The sequence below is a fragment of the Haemorhous mexicanus genome, chromosome 10 (genome assembly GCF_027477595.1).
Source record: "Haemorhous mexicanus isolate bHaeMex1 chromosome 10, bHaeMex1.pri, whole genome shotgun sequence".
NCBI classification, from domain to species: Eukaryota; Metazoa; Chordata; class Aves; order Passeriformes; family Fringillidae; genus Haemorhous; species Haemorhous mexicanus.
Genome location: NC_082350.1, coordinates 18,489,853 through 18,509,500, shown reverse-complemented (window position 1 = coordinate 18,509,500; position 19,648 = coordinate 18,489,853).

The window sequence follows — 19,648 nt, the reverse complement described above, 5'->3', positions numbered from 1 at the left end:
CATTAATAAAGTTTAGCATAGAAGAGACTGGAAAAATTACCTCTCTTATCCACCAACATTTTAGAGACGACAAAACATAAAACCCAGCAAAAGGTGTCTTATTTATTAATGAAGACCAGCAGTTACCCCCACCGAAGTATGTAGTATTCCAAAAATCTAAGAAATAAGTAATCTAAGTCCAATGCCACTATAAAGACTGATACACACAGAAGCTAAGAAAATAATATAGATTTCTTTCCTGAAACCCCAGCTTCACATTTTCATATTTCATGATGTTTTACCTGATGTTTGAACTAATCTTTGATAGCTATGCTGAAACACATTTTTGTTTTGCATATAGCTCAATAACCCTCCTTCTGCCTCCCCATCTCCCAGATCTTGAATCTGATAAGCCATGAGGCATTTCAGTAGTTTGACACAAAGGTTTCTTTTCAGAGTACTCTTGGTGCAATGGTAACATCCATTCCAGTGTTCAGCTAGAAAGTAGAAACTAATCTTTTTTATTAACTTTCATTTATTTTCTTCCAACTAATAAAAAGCAGACCAGGACTTCCTCTCCCTCCTTTTTTAATAAAGGGCTACATCCCAGGCATGATTTTAAACGCCAAGGAGTTAAAGGAACAAGCAGAAGAAAAAACATTTCTGTTCTTGGAATTCTTGTAGTGCACAGCACTGTTGCAATTGCATCAAGCAGTTCCTGCACTAGAAGACTCTAATTCCAGTGCCATATGGCTGCAGAATCTCATTACACTGATCTGCTTAAAGTGATTTCTTAACGGACAAGCAAAACATTTTTGGTCACCTTCAGCAGAGGGAAACAACAATTCTGCCACTGTTGACGCACAAGAACTCCCACGCAAACTGCCAAAAGCAGGAGTGAGCAGTGAAGAGCAAAGGACAACCTTAGCCAAGGAACTTTTGTCATCTCAAAGCTGTGAAGACATCAAGGGTATTCAAGGACAATTACCATCATTAAACAAAAAAAAAAAAAAAAAAAAAAAAGAAAAATAAAAAGAAGAAAATCCAAACCAAATAAACAAAACTGCACACAAAAAGAAACCCCCAAGTCAATGACATCACTGCTGGATTAGACAAGATTCTCAGGAGATCAGGAGAGGAGCAGAATCTTTACAGGCCAAGCAGTGGGCACACATTGTTGCTGCACCTGCAGGGTTTATTTTACCTGGCTCTCTTGATCTCTGCAACTAAAAGCAGACCACCAAGAACAGAAGGCATTTCTGTCCTGATAGGCCTCTGCTTGGCAAGATAAACAAACAGATCCCAGAGTTAACAAAGAGTAGCTGGATGCAGGTCTTAGGCTTGAATGCAAAGTGATTCCAGTCTTGACAATGAAAATGGTTACAGACCTACATGAGACCAGAGTCTTTCTGAGCAAACTACCCAAAACATAAATGGCTCTTGGCTTAAAGTCATGGGAATAAACTGAGAGACAAGTAAATGCAAAAGAAATACATGAGTGAGACAGCTCCTAAACCCTATCACCAGTGCACGGGCACAGTCTTTGTGTCATGGCCCTCCAGCAGCACCAGGACAGCTGGAAAGGACAGACTCTGGACACTAAGAAGGGAACATGTTTTCTCCTCTCTGTACTCCGCCACTGACACACTGAGGCACCTCTAGGACACGGTAACCCTGATCCTTGCTGTCATCCAGAGCACTGCACTGGATTCATTCACTGCACTGTTTCTCTTTCTTTCCCCCTTTACCTTTTTCTCCCTGCAAGGAACCTCTGGAGCATTTCCAGTGCAGAACAGCTGCTGGATCCATGCAGCTAAGACCACCAGGTCAGCTTCTTTCCATGCGCAGCAGCTGTGCACATTCCCTGATGGAAACAGCTTTTTTTTTTTTTGCTTGCAATTCATAACTTGAAACACATAAAGGAGAACCAGAAAGACAGAGGGATAAAAATAGCATCTGTGAGCATCACAAGGGCTGTTGATACTCCAGGCTTTTGGACACATGCCAAATGTCAGCTGAACAGGAAGAAAGAGCTTCTCACATTACAAAGTACAGTAAGGGCCTTTCCAATGTTTTCTTGCCAACTCTCAAGCACTCAACATCAGTTACCACAAGGGGTAGGAGACTGGGCCTTAGGGACTATTGATTTTTCCCTGTTTGCCTGTGTATGTACTGAGGTTCACTCAGTCACTCTGGACAGTCCAAAGGAAAAAGAAGCTCTTGTAGAGACTTTCCCGGACACTGCTTTACCTGACTGGGGTCTCAGCTGGCAGATACACATCAAACACACTCCTTTAACATCCCCAAGGCAGGGCTTGTGCTCATCTGGGGAGCTGAGGATAAAATCAGTAAAAGAGGAGTTATTCCCTCTGCTCAGGCAATTGTGAAGTACACCTCCTTTTTTATCCCAGGCCAGGACTGCTGTCAGAAACCAGAGGTCTGTCCTGAAGGACATGCCCACACAGATATTTCTCTGTGCTGAGCACCAGTTCCATGAGGGGCTGGAACACTCTCCTCTGTGTGCATCCACAAGTGCAACCACACAGGGCAGCTGGATGCTTGCACACACCCACCCAGGTAACAGAAGCTTGTCCTGCTCAGTGCATTGTACTGCAGAGCTGCTCCTTCCTCATGTCCACTCACAGCCTGAGCCCCTGCACCATTCCCAGCCCAGTTTACCCATCCCAGCTTTGTCTCTAAGCCACCAGCTGTAACAGATTCAAGGTTCTAGAAAGACACGATCTATGGGGTGATCTAGGTCACACTAAAGCCTGGTGTGAAGCAGGAAAATACAGGTTTGGATAATCTGCTAGAACGTGCACCAGTGTGCACCATGTGTGCTCTTCCTTCACCTGTCCCCACCTGCAGCACTGCATCACACACCAGGCACAGCAGGGCAAGACGTTACCACAAACAAGCACACCCCAGTCCTCTCCCTCTCCTCCCCAGCCAGCACAGCTATTGGGTTTTGTCATCATACCCAATCTCAAATATGTAAATAGGATAAATTTACAGGAAACCAAGAGTTTCAATCCTTTGTCAAAACCAGGCAAGAGCTGCTAAATTTATATGGAAAAGGGCCAGCTGGGATAGAAAAAGCATGAGCATGAAAGCCTCATTTCCTTTCATACCAAGACTAAAATTATTCATGGATCTATATTAACAGGCAAGTATGCCCACACAGTAAAAAAGACATCTGTAAGTCAGCTTCAGGTGCAGAAAGAGTATAGACCTGCACCTGAGGGAACTTTTCCTGCAGGAAGCAGCACAAGGATTTCTCTGCAACATCACACTAATGTTGTGACCTTGCCTGTCGACTCCAGGCATCCCACATGGAGCATTCACGTGCTGGGAGAGGCTGAGCACTGTCTGCACAAGGTTAGACCTCCAGCCCACATGAAATAAGGGCAGTGCTTTGACTTCAACAGCACCATGGACTTAAATTGCCTAAAGCTGAGTGGTGCAGTGTTCTGATGAGATAAGAAATTGCTCTTTAGTCTGTCAGGAAACCTCGTTACAAATGCTTTCTGCTGACCAGCAAAGATTTACATAATAAAATGTATCTAAATCCCACATGCATTTATGGACCTTAGTCCCAGCATAAGTTCACTTCATGGCATGTAGCACTAAATAATGCTTTGTACTTCTCCAGTGATTCTCAGCTAAGCACTCTGGCACCACAGAGAAATTGTTACTCCCATGAAATAGACTATTTCCTTTCTAATTGCCAATAAAAGGATACAGTTTAGGAAGAATATTTTTGCTTATATATATTTGAGAATGCATCTGAGAACTATTTGAAGAAAGCTTGTGGGAGAAAGAATAATTTCACCTCAAGTTTTGCCCCACAAAGAGCCTAAAAATGGGGAGGAATGTGCTAAAAGCACATATCCACACATCTCCCACTGGCTTGAGAGCCCTTTGAATTGGAATAACAATAATTTCACCCTCTCTTTAACCACTTCTTTGCTGCCCCTTTGTAGCATAAATGCACATATTTTCCTGTCTCTTGTTTAAATATACTTGCTTCAAGATTAGCAATCAATTGTAAAACAAACCAAATAAACCCAGTATTTTTAGTTGTATCAGAAGCATTGTAAGGTCCCACCAGTGAACTTTAAAATCTCAATACAAATAATGAAGCATAAGGAAAAAATTCTTCAACTGGGAACTGAATCCCAAGGTATTAATACAGTTTGTCTAAGATCAATTGCAATTACTACAGTAAAGCTAGAAAATATAGAAATATCTACTAACACACTAAGAAATATCCCTTTCTTGAATGTAGCCTTAAGCATGGCACATAGAGCATTTCTCGATGTTATTTTATACCGTTTGTAGATATCCCCATCTTTCTAACACTGAATTTAAAACAGAGTTCTGTTCATTAAGATTTTGCAGAATTATCTGTATCAGTCTAATTACTACTGCACACACATTCAGGGTCAGCAGGTCTCATAGTGAAGGCTGCTGAACTGAAACTGTTAAGAATGAACTAATTTGGTAAAATAAAAACAAAATGCTAACAAGGAGTATTATAATCAGACTCAGTGACTGATCCCAAATATCAGCACTGGCAGTGGACATGCCAGGTATTTTAGAGCATGTGAGCCCTATTGAGAAAATATTTTGCATTTGACAGCAGCATGGAGTCACAGGGTCCTGAGTACAGCAGTCAGCCTGAACTGCCAGGGCATTCTCACCTGAGGCTTCCACCAACACACCCTCTACCCAGTGCTTCAGCTACTGCTTCTAAGAGGGTCCCCACTCCCTTCCCCTTATGTTATGGGTGATGCTGTTTTCAGCTGCTTTCTCTGCTGTTCCTGACCTGCAGTTTAGACTTGTTAGATTAATTTAGACCTGATATACCATTTGAATGTCTCCATCTTTGCTCAAGTATTGTAGGACAGCTCTCTGGGGAGTGAGAATGAATATACTAATGTCAGTCTTATTTTTTTGTAAGGTAACCGAGGAATATTCCTAGGTTTTATATTTGCTGGCAGATTTTTAAAAGCTTCTGTAGTGTTTAATCAGGTTATCAAAATCACAACAGATTCTCATATTTGCTGAAAGAGAAGTTGTTATAAGATTAGGCTTTCCTATATTTTCTACAGATTAAAATAAACATAAGTGTTTACTCTTAAATAGGAAAATGAATTTTATATGAAACCTAAACTATTGTTCCTAAAAAGATCAAGAACAGCACACACATAGTCAAGTGAGGTCCTCCTATAGTATAACCCAGTTTGGATGGAAATCTAAATAGAGAACCTGGGTACCCCATTTCCAAAGGTTCAGCCTGTTTATCTCAGCCTGTTTCAGAGGTTCTCGCTGATTATCTCTGGTGACCTCGGTTCTCTCCGAATTAGTGCTGTCGGTACTTTGCATGCGGATGCTGTTGCCGCAGGAGCGGGAAGATGCGCCGGTTCTGCGGGGCTTGAGCCGGGAGCGGGTCCCTCTCGGGCCGGGAGCGGGTCCCTCTCGGGCAGGGAGCGGGTCCCTCACGGGCCGGGAGCGGGTCCCTCACGGGCCGGGAGCGGGTCCCTCTCGGGCAGGGAGCGGGTCCCTCTCGGGCCGGGAGCGTGTCCCTCTCGGGCCGGGAGCGGGTCCCTCTCGGGCCGGGAGCGGGTCCCTCTCGGGCCGGGAGCGGGTCCCTCTCGGGCCGGGAGCGGGTCCCTCTCGGGCCGGGAGCGGGTCCCTCACGGGCAGGGAGCGGGTCCCTACCCCGCGCCCTCCAGTGGCTCCTCCGCAAACAGGCGGCGCTGGCAGCGCCCGCATCTGTCCAGCAACAGAGAGCAGTACCAAACCCAGCAGAGCCATCACATCTCTTGGAAAAGGGGCTTGAAGGAGAGAGGCTCCTCTGCCCAACTCTGCAGCATCCTGCCTTTCAGCTGATCCGGCAAGGGTCTGGCCCTACCCTTGAGGGTCTGGGGCAGTGGGAACCGCAGTGTCAAAGGGCGCTGCTGTGCCCTCTGCTGCCCTTTCCCCCGCGGAGGAGGAGGCTGCTCTGGCACAGCTTCTTCCTGAGACCAACACACGCACACACCCCTTCCCCAGGCAGCAGCCCTGCTCTGCTATCCTGCTGGAAAGAGGATTCAGGGGGTAACTGCTTATGTTTCATTTCTGTTTCCCATTGCTGGACTGGGAAAAACTCGCACAGTGGTGACATCTCAGCTCTGAAAGAGACATTGAGACAGGCAGCCTGTACAGAGCTGCTCTTGCAGATAGTGGAAGAGAACAGGCACAAACTATCCCTGACAAGCTCCTCTTTGCTCTGTCCAACCACTTCTGCTCCTCACAGGGCTCTTGCTGCCAGCTCTCTGCTCCCATTTAAGATAAAATGATGCACAAGGCTCTGATCTATAGCCAAAGTGTAATTCAACATGATCCAAAATGACAATTGCACACTGCTGAAACTGCATTCTCCCCTAACTGAAAACAAAACCAGGAAGATGGATTTTTACGAGCTACCAACAAAAATTACTAAAAAGTTTACCTCAAACTGAACTGTGACTTCAAAGCCAGCTGTGAAGCCTCTCCAGCTTTCATCAATGTGGAAAGAGAAGAGATACTAGACACAGATAACAGTACAAATATCTAAGACAGATAAAATGGTGAGAATAGTTTAGAATCTCATTTTAAAAAATAGGAAGTCTGTTTTCACAGAATAAGCTGATCACCATAACAAGGATTAATCAGGTTTTCCCAGGAACATTTCTGCACAGCAACTGGCATGTAATTGCCAGAGCTCTCTGATCAGTTATGCATCTGCTTACAGTTCAGGGTCATGCTAAGGCCACGGCAATTTCAGTTTGAAATAACCTTTTCTCTGGATATTGCAAGATCAATAGTATGGCTCCTATGTATGTCATCAGCTTTGGCTTTTATGCTGCAAACCCCAATATTGATCCCTTCAAAAATTAAGCCTTGGCTTTAGAAACCTCTGAACCACAGTGTAATGGATAACAGTGAACTTCAGACTCAAAGGAGGGAAATATTTATAGTCAACCTTTGTTAGGTGAAGGATTATTGATTGATAACAAGAAGCAAACTCCTCTCATAGTAATTCTAGCCACAGCAATTCGGTGAGAATATGAAATCCATATCAGAAAAAAATGCATTTGAAGTGTTAAAGTTGTATCATATATGATTAACAGGCAGCATATTCAAATTTCTCACATCCAAATAATCTAATTTCAATTTCTCATTGCTACTAGAGCTGCATGTGTTTGCTGTGGTTCTTTCCTCAATACCTGTCTGTCAGCATGTGCACATCCTTGGTAAGTTATAATTAAATTGGAGATATTGCAGTAATAATAATTGGAAATGCCAGTAACTGTGGGCTAATTACCTACCTAGGTATAACTAACATTCTTATAGGTTTTGGAACTTAAAAGCAAAAGTCACTCTCCTGAAATACTGAAAGACACTCTCTCTGCGTTTAGATTTTCTTCACCTCTTCACATTGAACCTGAAGTGGTTGTCCAATGTAAAATATGAGTACAAAATCTCTGAAGCTCAAGGCATGTAAAAGGAGAGTCAGATCCTATCAGCAGCTGTTGCCAGGCAGCCCACAATGCTGTACATCAGTATTGTTTGTCTTGTATTTATGTCTCGAAACTGCAGATAACTGCTCTTGTATTTGGGGCCAGCTGTAGACAATTCATTGCCCAAGGGAAACTGGAAATCACACAGCTCCCAGTCATGCAGAGGAAGCAAGAGCTAAATGGTTTGCAGCCCCTCATATCTCGTTGCCCTGGGCAACAGTCTGCACTGTAGAAGTGGCAGATTCAGCCTTCCTCATATGAATTCTGTAATTTATGGTGTTAATATATGGATTGATACTATGACAGCCCTTCTGTAGTACTATTGGGGTGCTCATGCATTAGGTGATACGGGTGGGTGCATAAACAGTCTCAGGATAAGAGCTGCTGGTTTCCGTCCAAGGTCTTTGAGACACAGATGGAGGTAACTGGAAGAACAGAGATTACAGGTTGCACTCACGGATGTGGGGAATCTGAATCCAGATCCTCTCAGCATGGCTTTCCTTGAGCTCTGACAAACGAACTCAGGATCCTCATATGAACCCAGGACAATGCTGACAGTAGGTGCTAATTCTGTGGTGCCTCTTATATCTATTTGCAGCAGGGGCTACAGCTGGGTCAGCTACAGCTGAGTGCACTCAGACAAAAATATCTGGTCCCATGGAGTGCTGAATACCAGCAGTTCCCCATATTCACACAGAAATAAAGAGCTATTTGCACCTTTCTGGATCAAAGCCACTTTGTTGTAATATTGATGACAGATCATTTCCCATCGCCACTTTGCAATGTTTCAAAGGATTTTGGCTTCTGCAGAAATTTAACTTTTATTCCCATGCTTGAGCAATCCAGGTCAGGAATCAGTGAATTTTAAAATCAAAATAACATTGGACTAACATTCCAGAAAAGACCTTTGCGTCCCTGTTTAAACTTCCATAGAGTCACCTTTGCATTTACTGTAATAGTCCTGCACTTACTGCAACTTAGTCCCCAGAGAACTTAAACTATGTTGCATTCATGTACCTCTGGAATCAGGGAAGATCTGCAGATAGAAGAGAGGGCTGGGCTGGCTGCCTTGAAGGGCCAAGCAAGCCCCTGTGTGCTCAGAGCAGGAGAGCTACTATGAGATGACAGTACCTGATACTGGAGCCAAACCGTGGACACAATCCACCTTTGAGACAGGCAGAGTAATGGTACTGAAATGAGTAGCAGTCTCCATGAAGGCATGGACACTCAACGCTTTGGCTATGCTTGTTTAGCTCCCGACTGTCCAAAAGATTCAGGACTCAAAGGTCATGACAGTGGTGATTTTGGAACAACACATTTTCAACAACACACCTAACACAATGCACAGCAAGTGCAAAGTTTTTTTGAGCAGGAGTGTGGGTGTATGTGTGTTGTGCTGGAAAACGAAATAGACAATCATTTCATGACAGCATGGATTATTGATTCTGGTAGTCTGTCCTTCCTCTGGCCATTTTTCTTTTGGGGATATTGTACTGTACTGTCAGGTCCCTGCAATAGCTAGAAAAGTTGGAAACAGAACACAGCAGCTTTGTAACCTAAGTCCTAGGGTCCATGGAAATTTATGATTGTCTGTCTCAGTTCAGGACTTCATTCCATACTACAAATATTCTAATAGAATTCAGCAAATATTCTAATAGAAAACAGGATGAATGCGGAATTATATTCACAATAATTCATTAATGCAAAATTATTTGCAGGCCTCTACTGAAAAGGCACCAGCTTTCTGCAATGCTGCAACTGCAAAAGACAAGAAGTAGGTGCATATAAATGTAATGTATTTCACCCCTGAATGACTGCTGTTGCTTCAGATTTTACCAGCCTGAATTCACATGCTGGACATGGCCCTCCTCCAGTATATGAGCTCAATGATTCCTCAGAGGCAGTTATGCTTTTGGACTCACAGACGTTATCTGTTTTGTGCTTACATGACAGTGGAGCTTGAAGATACTGTGATCTCAACCCAATCGTCCCCTACACATCTGTCCCCTTGCCAAAGTGGAGACTGTTGTCCTTTGCTCCACTAAACTCAAGAGCTTTTTACAGTCTTCCTGCTCCCTAAGCAGTACCTTCTTCCATGCCATGACTTACAGATCACTTAAGGTATTCACTACTGATGTTTTTCCATCTATGCACGTAAGAGTTGGCTGTTTCTTCACCCTGTCTCCCTTCTGTTCCTGGGTTTCAGCTCAGGCAGCTCTGCTGCACTGGTTAGTGTGAGTCACTGATTAGCAATGATCCATGTGCCATGTTATCTCTTTCACATCATTCTCCAACATTTTCTCACACAAGCAGGATCAGGCAGCTTTGCAGAGAACTTAGATTGCTGAACTTAGTGGGTCAGTCATTGACCCACTGACCACCTGGGGCAATACAGATGTTACTGTGCTCAACTCTAAAGGGAGGTACGAGAAGCCTGGCCAGCCTGGCCTTTAGCAGCAAAACATGCATGGCTTTTCTCTTCTCCCAAACACATGAACACACACCCAGCTCTGAAGAACAGGAGAAAAAATACTCACAGGTCTAGTATTATGTACCAGACATGTACTGTCAAAATTATTTTAGCAGTCACCTGGGCCCCATTCAGAAAAGTTCATCCTAGATTAAACACTAAGTCCAGCCTTGAGACTAAGAGACGTGGTAGAGAAGGGGGAAAAGAGTGACAGCAGTGGAATTGATTAGCTTATTTTCTATTCAATGAAATGACCTGGTGCTGTAAGTACCCTCCCAAATCCTGATCCTGTTTCCCTCAGGGAGAAGTCCTCTCAGGGGAACTCTTGGATTTAGACACCATATGGAAGGCGAGAAAAAGGAATTAAATAAAAGATGAGGCAAGAGGTGGAAAAAGGCCCTTGTATTTAATGAGCTGCCAGACAATGTGATAGATGTCAGCTTAGTTTAATTTTCAGTAAGGCCATCTGAGCTCCCCTCTGCCACAGAGATGGGAACAGACAGGGGCTCCTCTCTGCCTCCTTCTGGTCCTATTTGCTTTTTAAGGTTAAGCCTTAGCAATGCAGAGTGGTCACTATTGCCCACTCTGTTAGCAAGCAATAACTTCTGCCAGCACCAGCATCTCATTGTGCCTGACTCAGAGACCTCACACAGGAGGAGGTCCTGCACTTGTTTTGCCCTGGAGATTCCTCCCACTTCCTCCTTCCAGGTAACCCAGGGCTTGCCCTTGAGTGTTTAAGAGCAGACTGGGAAATGCCACAGTCTGACTAGATCATTGAATGATGGCATCATTTTTCCCTTGCTTTTGACTGAAGCTACCTCATTTTTTTTTAAAAAATTGTTATTTGATATCCAACCCTCTCCCTATCCTCCAAAACTAAAAATGTGCCAAAAAAAAAAAACAAAACCCCAGGACCCAACAAAAGACTACCATATAATGTTAGCAAGAGCCTGGTCTGGAAGTCAGAGGTTTCTGCTTTCTGCTCCTCTAAAACTGCCAATAGAGGGCTAACAGGCCTGTAGAAGCATCAGGAAAATCATGTGAAGAGCTGACCCAAACAGCAGACAGACTTCCTTTCAGCTGAAGCATGTATCCTGGAATAACTCATTTGAGTCCCAACTATTTTCCAGGCACTAAAAAAATGTACTGCAGAATCTTCTAAGGATGTAGAGGACCTGGTGTCTGGCAAGTACAGCTGTGGAAGGGACTGCAGGAATCATCACCACTAACAGCTAAACTTGGATCCTGCCAGCTGACTTTCCTTTACTAATTTCCTCGTGTGTTAAACACTCCTCCATGCCAACAGACAAACACCTACAAGTCATTACTAAGGTAGATTAGAAAATAAAGGGCAGAGGGAGACTGCTGTAGCATTAGATTTAACAGCAGCAATACAGAGGCTTTTGAAAGAGAGAGTGACTGAGAGATTGACAGATTGGATCACACCTCAGCTCCATCCAGCCTAGTTCCCTGTCTCCAACAGTTGCCATCACAACACGCGTGAGTAGAAAGTGTGAAAACCTTGCAGCAAGCAGATGGTGGATAGCTACTCCTATTCCCTTTTCTCCCCAATATCCTGGTCTCTTACTGGCATGAGAATGAAAGCTCAGGGTGTAACAGCCAGTTTTGGGAAGGGTATCAATAAATGAGAAAACAGGTCTGTAAGCAGCCTTTCAATTCTTTGGGGCTCTGCATGGCTCTCCTTAGGGCACTCCACTCTGAAAGAAATTAGTAATAGTATCACACCTGTATATTGTAAGGTTTTCTTAAATTCTGTCAAGGATGCCAGGATCACATCCCATATGAAAAAGTATTCACCTAAAGTAAAAGGTGGAATGTAGAAGAGGGACATCTCTGAGCTGTTCTGAAACTGAAGCAGCCTTAATGCATGCTACTGTTTCTGGGAAACTCTTTAGTCACCTTTGTCTTTCTGAACATGAGGCTAAACTATCACATAAATATTTTGCCTTGACACAAACTAGTGTTCTGGATCCCAACTCATAGCAGTTTCTTATAATCTTTATTTCTGATAATGTCTCTGCAAACCAGATTAGAATGTGGCCTTTAAACAAGTCTGTGGTACTTGCAATATTCTACATCTTGGAAAGTGCACCACGTATATCTGCACATTTTTCATGGATTCCTCTGAGAGCTTAGTTTCCACTTTTTATAGATACAAAATTTGCAGCATTAGCAAAACACTTTTAAACAGTTTTATTAAGTAGCTTCCCATGAAACAGCTGCATGGAATAGGCCATATAGAATGGGGTAAAATTAATAACCCCAATCTATGAACAAAAAAGTAAACAAGTAGCTTTTTTAAGCTGTAAAACTAAAAAAGATAAGTTGCTATTATCTTTCCTTTCCCACATTCCACCCTCACACACAGAATCTCTGAGGTCTAATAGAATGAGCTTATTTCCCTTGTCTTCACTATTTTCATCTTTCTCTTCAGATACTATTTTTATACTTGGCATTAATTCAATATTTTTGATCTCTATCACTTCACCAAGTTTGCTAAAAATTGGCCAACAGTTCAAAAGCTTTACTGGGGAACAGAGATAAAGATGCAGATAATATGATCAAAGCTCAATTTTTTTATAGAAGTAGGTTAATGGGGAAATTTTAACCTACCATTTCTCATAAGCATGACATCTCAAGTAAATTTAGCAAACCAATTTCTGCAGTTTTCTATTGTCATATTTTATTGGGAATGCAGTGACAGATGCTCCTACCATGCCTGTATGTTATTTTGGGTGAAGAAATCTGGTGTGCTGTGGTCAGTGGAAAGACAACTTTCCACTTGCTGTGCACCAGAAATCCCTAAGTAGGACAGAGACACAGAATCTGTGGTTCAAAAAGAGTTCCTGAAATGCATGAGTGCTCTAAAACAAAGGAAAGAATTTTATGTAGCAGAGGAATTTGATTTGATTATGCCTTTGCATAGGAGTAGCAAAGGCTTTTGATATGGTATCTCAAAAGTTAATTTCCTAAAATATCCTTTTTTGTGTCCTTAAATCCACAGACACATATCAGAAACATTGCAATTGTCTGTCCAGCTGTGACATATTAGATTATTTGTGGCTTTGTAGCATAAAGCAGATTCTGTGACTTGTGATGCTTAGCCACTGGCCTTGGACAAGTGCCAACTTGGGTTATTCCATTCTGCTGACCTAAATTCCTCTCACACAGTCAGGTGGATGCAGTATCATCCTTTACTTCCTGCCCCAAATTATAACACATCTTCTCTTCACACACACACACACACATACACACACACACACACACACACAGGTATTTTACACCGCTCCTCAACTCTGGTGGTTAAGCCAAGAGTGATGGGAATTGATATACCATGGTTAACAGATAGGAATTTTAAGTCCAGAGGTGTCAATCCTAAACTAAATTCATTCAGTGACTTTCCTTTTGATTTCCATCAAGTTGTTTAAATTCCTTTCTGTTTATTTTTTTTCATAAAATGAGAGACTGGGGAAATACAAATGTGTAAAATCAGATGAAAGCTGACACGAACGTATGGGTTATTTCTTGTATGTAACATTTGTGCAATGTAGTGCTTTCTACAAATTCACATCAGTGCATCTCCTACCAGGGACACTGACAGTCAACTCATCTGGGTCCAGTTAACACTCAAAGGGGAGGAACTCTTACAACTTCTTTGAGAATTATGGGGAGCCTCTAACAAAACCCCATCTCCCATGTGCTGTGGAATTCTTTATTGGCAAGAGAGGAGCCAAGCTGCTGACCTTTTGAGACAGCTCACATTGGTTCTGGCAGCTCCATCCTATCATAAAATCATTTTAAGAAAAAAATCTGCAGAAAATGGGGCACTGGGTGGAGGTGCTTGTGTGCACAGCTGTGCCCAGAACGTTGCCCACACATAGCAAAGCTGGCATCAGATTTCTGGGGGCCAACTGCCAAGTGTGGGTGGGTAGTGAGAGCACAAAAGCCTAGTCCTGTGGGCTTTGCAGGCTGGAAGAGCTGTACATGTTCCCACAGCGAAACAATCCTGCCGTCGGCACCAGGCGTGTCACCCTGCAAAGCTCTTCCCTCCCCACCATAGAAGAGCTGCCACTTCCCCACCTACCCAAAGGACACGCTTTTTCCAAAATTGATGAGTGTTTCCCAACACCTCCCAACAAACAAGTTCAATGAAAGTAGGGTAAATTAAAAAAAGACTCTTGACGCAGTTTTGGTAACAAGATTGGGTAGTGTTGCTGCTAAATCTCAGATAGTAAGCAGAAAGGCTGCTAGCGTTCACAAACTACTCCTGTCCTAGGCACCTGTGGTGTTCCCATTACCTCATCCACACCAGGACAGTCAGGAATAATCCCAGGGAGGCTGAGAGAGCACAGAGCTACATAAAAGATCTAGTTTGGTCCTCTGTTGTTTTACACTCTGTGAAGATGTGCTACTGTGCAGGTTGGTACTAGAAAAGTACCAAGGTAAGAGACCTACTGTGGAGCAGGAAAATACCTTCAAAGCTTTGATTTTGACTCAGGTGAGGCAGGTACTGTATGTATGAAATCTGTAGCAGGATAAGAAGCTTTTTCTGCTAGCACATGAACTGTGTAACACAACATGAGTCAGCTAATGAGGGATGAAAGCTTTTGCCCAGGACAGATAAGTTGAGCCCCAGGCAATTAATTCTGTGACACTCTTATTGACATGTAAAAAATAAAATGGTGTGTCATTACTTCACACAGACCCAAATGATCCTATAAAGGTTTTATTGAAAATGTAAAGGTCTTTCTTTTTAACATTCCCATAAAGTTCTTGTTTGACATTTTTTGTTTGAAATTTTGTGAATAAATTTCTTCCCTTCTGCTCTTGGATGAGCTGGGAGTTGCACTCCCAACCAAGAGCTGGCTACATTATAGAGAGTTTGAATCCCACAATCCAAGTGGCAATATGAGGGTGAGAGTTGTAAAAATAGTAAACACAATAAATGGCGAGGGATCCCCTCAGTTTGCTAAGGCTGAGAGCCCTTTCTCTTGTTTGAGCTGTAAAGATTCCCAATGAACATAGAAGAGATCCTTGCAGCTTCCCAGGAATTATTTGACCAATAAGCTACTGCTGATTCAGCTAAGGCACCCATGTTACTACATATGATTCATAAATATGGTGCATCATCATGATAGGTTTGGAAGAAACATTTTTCCTTCAGCCAGTAACAAATATTTTGATATTCCTTTCTTTCATTTTTGCACAACTGTTTTTGCCACTTACATGATTCAATAAAAAATGAACTCTTCCTACAAAAAGGCAGGCAGACTCCACAAGTGGGGTCTGATTTGTAGGTTTCAAATGGTGGGGAAAATGGTGGGATTATCCTTCCTTGATGGAAGCTGAACAGCTAGGCTCCTGCCTCAGTGTGGAATGGATAAAACACCACGATCCGTGACCTTCACTCCTCTCTCAAGGACTGGCCTGCAGGGTGACCCCCAGGAAACCAATAAGACTCTCTAGCATCAGCCTCATGACCCAGAAACCTCTCTTGATTCAGCAGAGAGCAGGGGAAAGGTACACCAACATTTCTAGTGCCCAGAATGACATTCTATTAGACAATAGTATATTACACAGTAGGTAATATAATGCTCTATTACCTCTAACAAATCCCTTCTGATTTCAAGGAGAATCCTCAACATGGATGATGGGACCTGCATTGAGTTTAACAAGAAAACCAGAAGACATACAAATATTTTTGGCTCTCCTGAAATACTAATTTAAAAAAAAAAAAAAAAGGATATGCCTCATATTGAATTTCAAATCTTCATTAAAAAAATGTGAATTCATGTGACTTGATGTCAATCTGAATTTGCACAATTGCAAAGAAATTCATGTTGGCATTACTGGGTCAAAGAGCCTGCTGCTGCAAGCTCTCCTGGCAATCATACTCTCTCCCACACCAAGCTCCTGATGAGGTTATCCTGGAAAAGATTTTGGAGAGATGGGGCCTGGTCCTAAATATTTTATTGACTTCGAATCTGCTTTTGTGCTATTTCTTTAGTCAAGATACCGATTGTATGTGCTCTATTAAACTTAGTTCAGCTGCCATAGCTAATATTAAACCAAAGAATAATGTTGGTCTAAAAATCTTACTTATATATTCTCTAAAAGCCAAATTTTGGCCACACTCTCTTTCATATACAGATTGAACAAAGCCAGTGACAAAGGCATTTCAGGAACCTGTACAACATATTTGGCATTCATAGCATACAATCCATTGCAAACACTGACAGCTATAAAATTTGCTCCTATGCAATTCAACTAAAAATGTTCTCTTTATGTGATGCAACACAGCTGTAATCTGCTTTAACTCAACAGTAGGTAACAAAAAAGGGTCACAAAGGCTTTTCTCAGCTGATATTTTAATCACCAGCATCTCCTACTGTCTTGCTAGTTTCAGGTTCCTCAGTTCCTGGTCGTGCAGTCCCCAATGCCAGCAGGTGGGTACCAGCTCAGATGCATAAGGATGTCACTGCAAACCATAGGGCCTCACCTGTATTCACTGGCATTTGAATGTTAGAAACAGTAAAATCAAGACTGACAGAGAGAAAAGCTTTTGAGATCCTGTCCCTGTCCTAGCACCTTCCAGAAATCCTGAAGCAGCAAAGGCCATGAAAAGATTCTCTGAGAATGGGCTGCTACTCCAGTATCACAAGCAAATGCACAGCACATTAGCGCTGCCGTTGCTCCAGCATCCTCCCACACCCCCTTTTCTCCACCACCTCCCTGCATGAACTGTGCTCGGGTATTTTACACAGATCACTTCACAGGTAGGACACGCTGCTCTTCCTGTTCATGCTTTTCAGAGAAAACACGCTTGAAAAACTAATGATCAATAAAAGGCTGTGTAATTGCCCAAAGCCGGGGATTCGCAGTCTGCTGATGGCTCCGATTTCACACACAGGTGTGATATTGTCACACAAAGACATCAGTACCTCCTAGGGGAACAGGGCCCCCAAATCCACACAAATGTAGTAAGAAGAAAAATAAAGATGCCTTACCCACATGGGTGATAACCGTAGTCAGTCGCTGGGTGAGCTCCTGATGTGACATCTCTTCCTCTTTTAGCCAAAAAAGCATTTCACACAGGGAACTACACAGCATCCAAAAAAAGATGCACCCAGAGTGGGAGGCTGCACACTCACTGCCTCACTTGCACACAAAGCAAGGACCACTCCCACGGCACGGCCCTTCCAGCTTTCACATCTTCTCTCGGCTGCTCACCTCTTCCAATTTGCTGCCTTCCATGCATGGACCTTGAAAAGCTCCTTCCAGACGGGGTCTTTATCCCCCCTCGACGGAAGGAAGGGAGCAGGAGGGGGGAAATATATAAGCGGGGGAAAGCAGACGAGTTGATTGCTTATGGCTTTTTTCCTCCCTTCTCCCGCGGATGTGGCAAAGGATAAAGAGACAAACCAGCAAGCAGATACCTTCCTCCAGGGAGACTTTTGGATGGTGATGCTGCGAGTCAGGGAAAAATCCTGGAGGTAGGAATGGCATCGGGAGGAGTGGAGCTGGCAGGAGAGCTCGAACAGCCGCAGCTGCTCTGCGACGCTCCCTTCACCAGCGTGCCTGGGAGCGGAGAACAACACGCACACAGCCTCCGATGCTAAACCTCGGCCCTTGGGGCCCGAGTGCCTTGCAGGCTGTCGTTGAGTGGAACCCCGCAATGTCTCCAGAGACCCTCCTCCCACCCCCTGTTAGAAGCCCCTGCCTGCGGGGCCACCGCTTCCATGGAGGGGGAGGGGGCGTTCTACGTGCGTTGTGGCCAGAGGCTTTGTTGCTCCACCTGCACGGACAGGATCCCCGGGATCCTCGCTGAGCCCACAGGAGCCTCTCCAGCTGCACCTGCACAAGCAGGGTGAATTAATCAGCTGTGGGTGCCGGGCAGGGCTCGCTCACCTGCGATCGTGGCTATGGAGCTCAGCCGTGCCCGTGGGAAGGCAGGCACAAGTGGCCTTCAGTGGCCAGAGCAGGTCTGTGGGGAGCAGCTGCCCACGGGTGCCAGCCTTGCCCGGATGCGTGGCTGCCGTGGGGCAACGGGAAAGCTTCATCAACCCTACGAGAACAGGGAGAGTAAGGCAGGCAAGGAAGTGAGAAAGGGCAGGACGAGACAGGGACTTGTAAGTCTCCATTCCATCCTTCTTTGCACCTTATCCTCAGAAGCCTACCTGAAACTCCACACAAGGTAATTCCAGAAACAGAAAACTTACTGCACACCTAAAATGGAAGAAACAAAACAGACAGGGTGCAGCTGCCTGCAAGATCTATTCAATTCCAACAGAATTAATTCAGCTCTAAATACAGATTCCCTACCCATCCATAGAGTTTTGCTTAAGTCCACCTTTCCAAGCACGAAGACCCTGACAACATGTATGCCCAAAGATGGAGCTGTAAAATACCCCTGTGGCCTTGTCAGATCTTAGAGTACAGTCAGTGAGGCTGCTCTGGTGTTGCAAAAAGGTTTACCTCTGTGAAGATAAAATCCTATAATCAGCTGGCTGACCTAAAAACCCGTCTGAGTACCTGTGCTGTTATCCTCATTTTTGGATGACTGACCAACTATGCCAAGAGGTTCCTTGCATAGTTCTTTCTGTTCAGTTAGTTTAACAGCAAATCTGTCTGAAAACATGAGAAGGATGACTTCAGAGCCACCCACCAGGCAACATTTCAGGATTAAAGCAAAAGCCATTTTTTTTCTGAGATCCAATTTTACTGCCTATCTAGGCAGTAAAGGCCAAACTGCAAAGACCTTGACTTATGTTAAAAGGATTTCCCCAACCATGGAAGAGATGGCATCATTGGGGGAAAAAAAGTATGTGGGAAACAGACTGACATCTAGCTATAATTTTTTTGAGGGATTTGAAAGGTCTGGGATGCTTTATTTTTTTCTTGAAGGGTCACAGATGGCAGGTAGGAACATGGCACTAAAAAAACATCATGTTTCCAGACACTTAAAATTTTTTTTCTTTTTTTTTTTTTTTTCTGCAGGCACAGACACTGTATAAGCCCATTCATAAAGTAAATGCACTGAAAAACAGAGTAGATTATTTGCTCTCACTACTCCTACAGCAAGGCTGTTCAAGAACATCAAGGATAACTAAGAGCTTTTGTCTCCAGCTAGATTAATTCTCAGCTATTTTAAGACCATATGCTCTTACACCAACATTGTTATCCAGCATCAGTAACTGCAGATTTGTGAATATTTGCTATTTTAAGATCCCTTTTCTCTTATTATTTGTTCTTGCTATGTTAATCTGCTTTTTAGCTTTCCAGCACACCTTCAATAGCTTTTGAACCTGTCAGTCAATTGCAATCCAGTTCAGGAGAGAGGAATTCTCACAGGTTCACCGAAACTCAGCCAGGTGCACAAAGTCTGAAAGGGGGAAAGGATGCAGTAGGGACTCACTAATTAATCCTGGCTGCTGCCTGCCCAGGTGGGTTAAACTGCAGGGTGGGTTACATGGGATCAGTCCAAGGTTAAATGGGATTCAGTCCAAGTTATGGTGCTGAACCTCCCTTATGATGGGAGTGATAACAAACTTTTAAAAAGGGGGAATTTTGGTGGGAAGGTTTTGGGGAGCAGGACACAGCCATAGGATAGCAAACTCCATTAGTTTTACCA